The sequence below is a fragment of the Echeneis naucrates genome, chromosome 20 (assembly GCF_900963305.1).
Source record: "Echeneis naucrates chromosome 20, fEcheNa1.1, whole genome shotgun sequence".
NCBI classification, from domain to species: Eukaryota; Metazoa; Chordata; class Actinopteri; order Carangiformes; family Echeneidae; genus Echeneis; species Echeneis naucrates.
Window position 1 is genome coordinate 5,745,896 of NC_042530.1, and position 6,267 is coordinate 5,752,162.

Genomic DNA, 6,267 nt, shown 5'->3' on the forward strand with positions numbered 1-6,267 from the left:
TTTTATATGTCACTCTGGCCTGGCAGAGACGGCAGAAGTGTGATGGAAAGTTCCAGATAAACGCAGCTGAACAGCATCAAGTCACATCGTAACACTTTCTTTTATAGATTTTGGCAATCACACGCCTTCTGGGAGCATTTTCAAAGGCACAACTGTCTGTCCTCACATGAAATTCGTTTAAAGGAACTGACTCATTTCTTAAATAAGTAGCAACTAGCAGCTATTTTGAAACTATGTTCAGGGCGAGAAAGGAGTGGATATTATTCATTGTAGAGGTCAAATAAAAGCACTGTAACCTGAATATTGGGTGCACATTAGGCTGATCATATTGATGGTATTATTTTCAACAATTCCCATGAACAGGTTTGCCAAAGCCTGATTTCTGCGCAGAGCTCCACTGTTGTCCAAAACATAAATGTAAGACACGGTTCCACTGGGTGTCTTCATGTGGACAAACTACAGCTATTTTGGGTCAATCCCACAGTGATATAGTTACAAACTAGACTGGCATATAAGAATGAATCTGCAGCTGAAAATCTGTCACAAGATTACTTCTTCTTTTACGTCTTCAGTCGGAGCAAATAGTGTCACAGACAGCGCAAAAAGAGAGAACTTACACATCAGTGGTTGGTCCTTTTCATTAGATATTTGCTATAAAAAAACATAAAACATCATTATCTTCGTCCCCAGAAACCCAAGTTAGAAAATGCACATTTTATCACTTAGCTGTGGTCTGTCCATGCAGATAATTTTGGTTTACTGTGCTGAGGTTGTGAGGGATGTGTCTCTGTCGCTCTCTCCACTTCAGCATAATGGAGATGAATGGGCCTCTGTGGTGTTCACTGGAACAATGAACCAGATTTTATAAAGATCAAGAGCAACATCTCTCACTAAAAACAATGTCTCTGCTACCGTGGGCAAGCCACACAGGACCAATGTCCACACATGCGTTTTCATTGGGACTATTTCCACGCTAGACAGCAGCTCCACTGAAAATGTGTTGATAGTGAGCAGCTTGTGGAGCAAACATGGAGACGTGGCTCCCGTTTTTGACAGGGTTCAATCACAGGACAGTCACAGGTGTAATGAAGGAGGCAGACACTGTGCAATTTTTCCCACAGGGCTGACAGTTGTCCCTATAATAGTCACATCCCAACATGTGATGAGGAGGAAGGTAAGTGGTCTTGTTTTTCATAACGTACCCACTATCATAAAGGCTTTAAACCTTTTAGATTTTACAGTAACAATTCTAAGATTTGCTCCTTTTTTTGTTACAGCATTATTTTATATTAAAATAGGTTTTAGTACACTTAAATTTCTTCTCCTTTTATTCAAGTGTTCTTGAGCAGGTCTATGAACACTCTTTCCATTTAAAGTCTGTCTATCATGTGTAAGTGTGTCTGGAAGAAGCTGAACTTATTCCCAGTTAATTATGTGATCTACAAGGAGCAAAAAACCATAAACACTCCCATAAAAAGTTCTAATTTCACAGAACAACAACTATAAAAACAAGTGCTTCCATAAACGTATGAATTTGCAGGATTTTTTCGTCTTCATTTTGCTTTCATCTCTTTATTTCACTACATGTATATTTACTTGCGTGCTGATTGCACACAGCAGGAGTGGCCCATTTTTGTCATTAAAGGAGCCCGTAGATTGGTTCCCTGTATTCTTCACTCGCAGTTTGAGCCTACACTGTTTTTTGGATTGAAGGCAGATTGTTGTTTTACCTGTAAATCATCTGTGATCATTTAATTCCAAAATAACAATCAAAATTTGAGAAGAGGGACTTTTTTCTCCTGCCATGAAAGTAAAAGCCACAAAGCTGCATTTCAGGTAAGATTTGGACGTTATTTCCTTCTCACTGGCTATTCTTATTCCTTCAGCTGTAGAATTTCATTTTAAGATGCCGTTCTTTTCTTCTGATAGCCTTGAGTTCAATGTTTCTGGAAATCCATCAAACAACACCTGATAGATACGGCGCTAAAGAAGGAGACGAGGTAGAGATGACATGGAGGGTCACATAGGAGGAAAAGACCTAACGATGTCATCACCAAGCAGATGCTATCACGGAGCCCCCGGGGAAAGAGTCAGGTAGGTACATTCAACTGCAGAAGAAACACAGAATGTAATTTAGAAAATAATAATCCAAAAGATGTGGCACAAGGAATATAAAAGCCATCAGCTAGGAACAATTTCATTTACTGAATTTTTAGCCATTCTCTCCAGACTTAATATCCCAGCTGTTGAATGGATTGCTGTTAAATTTAGCACATACATTCATGATCCTCTGAGGATGAATCCTAATCACTTTTGTAATTATGCAATAAGACTTTCAATTTAGTGTGCCAAGGGTTCTCCCTTACTCAGCGAATATTCAGTGATCCAGTGTCGAGGCAAACACTTTTAACTGGCTAGTTTAATCGCCGTCGATAATGTAAAGTAGGAGCTTGAACAGAGGGAGCAAAAAAAAACAACAACAACAAAGTAAGCAGTTTGAAACTGTTGCCTCTTTTAAATGACTCTCGCCCCGTAGGTGTTTATCAGCTTCAGCTCCAATTAGCAGAAATTTCAACATGACAATGAACGTGCGAATTCTCCCTTTTCCATGCTGTGATGTTTCAGAGCACATGAGCATCAGAAGCAGACCTTTCGCTGAGAGCGAGCTGTACCTGATGCTCAAGCACAGAGACTGTTTATAAAGTCACCTTTACCTCACCGTATCTCACACAGACACTTACAGGTCTGTTTTACCAGTCGGGAGTTGGCTCGCTGACTGTTAGGTTCATTTTGCTAAACCCACTATACATTTGAAGTGAGTGTGAAGCCCTGAAGTTTAATTATTATATAGTTCAAAATTATTGGAACCTTTTTTTATTATTATTATTATTATTAAGTTTATTTGTATCAGGGATAATGTACAAAACAGCATTATTCTCAAGATGAGAGGCGATGTTTTGTCCCTGGAGCGGTAAATAAACGGTACAAAGCATCAAAATACAAAACAATCACGTATACACGTGCGCACACACACACACTAAGGTATAAACATTTTTGTTTGTTTTGTTTTGTTTTTCATAAAATCTTCAGAAATCCATGTTAACATAATTATTGTGTGAAGTCCTTATGAGATTTCCTTTTCACCTCTTACACCAAAACTGCTAATTTTTAATCTTTATTTTTTGAATAATTTCATTATCTGTGCAGAGACTTCAGTTAACTGTCTGTCTGAGGTCTGATGTGCTGGCTTAAACCTCTGGAAAGAGAGCTAAACTTCATCAGACAGCTCAGGCCTTGAGGCCTTCAGGAGTCATTTTTGGTCCCACTCACGTCAAAATCAAATAGCTGGTTTGGGGTTGTTGTTTTTTTTTTTTGTTTTTTTGCCACTTTCTAAATGAGCATTCAACTTTCAGACCTTCTGTTCTTGTTATGAAGTTCTAACAAATTAGTGAACAAGGTAACCTCTTCTCTTTTGCATGGAAGGAAAATATATCTGATTGGATCTATTTCATAGTTTTAACATAGTAACCCTAAATTCTAAAAATACAATTCCAAAAAAGATGTTTTAATGGAAGAGATTAAAGGAGGCCCTGAGGGTTCCCACATACTCTGACAGTATGACTGCATCTAAAATCTTTTTTTTTTTTACCCATTTATAGTACACCTTATCCATCCTGCTCCACACTGAGCTCCTCTATCCTGGGCTTTAGTGACAGTCACACAATCCAGACAGACTTCCATCCCTTTCAGAAAACAGCCACCTGATTCTGACACAAACTTTATTTACTCTGGTGTCACAGTTGGAGATCCTAGTGTCCGTTGTTGGTGCCCTGCAGATCATGACAGCTCTCTTTTTTTAACATGTGCCACACTAAAGCTGTAGTTTCTCTTTTGTTTAGACTCATATAAATCTTTTCTCCATTCCCAAGACAAAGCAGCATTAATACATCTAATGCAATATTAGGCAGCACATGGAAATACACAAACAAGGAATGAAAAATCAATCACAAAGGAATTTGATGATGTTTTAATTGGACGTGGGTCAAGAAAAAGCTATTTGTCAAAATGCACTCCAAAAAGCAGACCTAATATTGATTTATTTATGTTATTATGTTTCACAATTTTTCATTTGACATTGTGAGAACCATCGTACTGGTATTGGACTATAAGTCAGGGTGTGAAGTGCTCTGCACACTATGCCAGTTTACTCAAAGCACACTCGCGACAGTGTTTCCTGTCTCCTAATCTTCTGAGTGCGACCCCAGAAGAAATCTCACTCTAATTTAACTCCACCTAAATCCCCGTCTGACAGCTGTTCCAAAATAAAGCACATCCACAAGGCTTATTATTGAACTTTGAATGTCCTGTTTCCTCCTCTTTTCAATACCAAATGGTTGCCAAATTTTTTATTTTTTTTACGTTTCTGAATCACATCTCTTTGACCCTGGTTTATTTGTCTTTTTTAAATTCTCTGAAACTCTTAAGTCCTTGAGCACGACAAAAGCCCTTTGACGAGCGGATGAGAAACAAATTGACTGCAGTGACGAGTGTTCAAAGCTTGTTTGACACATGAGGATTTATGAGTAATTTCAACACCAAACCAATTAGGTATTGCTACTTGTAGAATAGAAAACAACTGTTCAGGCACATCTCCTGTTTCATGTTGATTTAATCCAATTAGGAGTTTCTTTTATTAATTTCAACAGGGCCACTATTGCTGTGGCCATGACCTCCTATTTGAAAGGCTGCAACGCTTTTTCATCATAACACTAATAAAGAGACAATACGCACTGATTTGGGCAAATAACAGCCACTTCTATGGCTTTTCCATGACAGGAACACAACGTATGACACAATTTATGGCACTACGGATGGAAAATTTTCTGTTACAATCAAACAGTTGCCTCAAAATAGTCTGCAGTCCCCATTTGGTAAAATGTTATTATTGTTTATATTTGTGTGTTTGCTTGAAAGATAAGAAATATTTGACTCCTTTAACCACGTTTTGGAACACTGATTTGTTTATTGCATTTGTGCATGTTTATTTTGTAGAATTTTAATTATGTATATATAAAATGTGGTTATCTGATGCTGCAGATCCTATTTTAGAAATTGTTCAATGTGTTAGTTTTGCACATTTACATCCACTGTGTGCATCTATCCATCTGACATGGAATTGAATTAAGGGGGAATATGAAAGTTATTGGTTTGGAGAGTTATGATGCATATGAAAAGAGAGGACTTCCTTAGTATTTTGAATATTTACTTTAGGTTTGATGAAGATAAACTTTGCAACCCCCTCCCGAGAATATCTTAACAATAAGTGGCACTTTTTTTGCAAACAATAACTAGAAATTACAAAGGTGCATCCTCATTCCTCATGAGTTGCTAAATTGCACAAAGTAGATTGGTACTTAAATAAAATGATCCATTCACCCATTCATCCATCCATCCCAGTCAAACCGCATTGTGTTTCTTTTACTGACTGCAGATAGTTAGACTGAACATCATTTCTCTCCATGTGGTGATGGGTGTCGATAGGCGCTTCATTCGGGTGGAAGTGGGTGATTTTTCTTTTAAAAGGAGGCAGACAGCGGCAGGCAGAGAGTTTGAACTCTTTGCTCTTCGGGAGGTAGATGTCCTCGGAGTGGAAGTCAATAGGAACAATTCAGGGTTTTTTGGGGTTTTTTTTTTAAATCCAGTCAGAAACAGTTGTGTAATGACTTTGAGAGGATGAGCCCTATAAAAAGCAAGGCAGTGGAGAGAGATGGGCCACTGCCTTGACACTGTTTAATTAAACCCTCAGAGACTACTGGCTGCATGGGAACAAGGGCCAAATGAGTTGCTGGGTCATGTGCAGGCGTTCTGCTACATGAATAATACAAAACACTGCAGGCCGATTCAAAATAATCAGAGTACTGCTCTTTCCACAGCTCTGCCCATGTGGCAGGGAAATCCAGTTTGTTTTGTCCATGCTTCTGTTCAATTACTGCGATGAGCAGCTGGTAGAAAGGAGACACAGCAGCTCAGGTAACTTGGTAACGTAACGAGGAAGAATTAGCATTGATACACTTGTGGGTTTTTTGCATTGATGCGATGGTTAGGGAACACTCAAATAAAAGCCAGTCTAAGCACCATTTTCATATGAAGACTTATGAAAGAGTCCACTTAAAGTGACAAATCTACAGCAGTTCCCCAAAATGCTTCAGACAGTTTGAGTGCTTTTCAGCTCATCGTTTTGCGACCCCAATTAATAGCAATGTTATT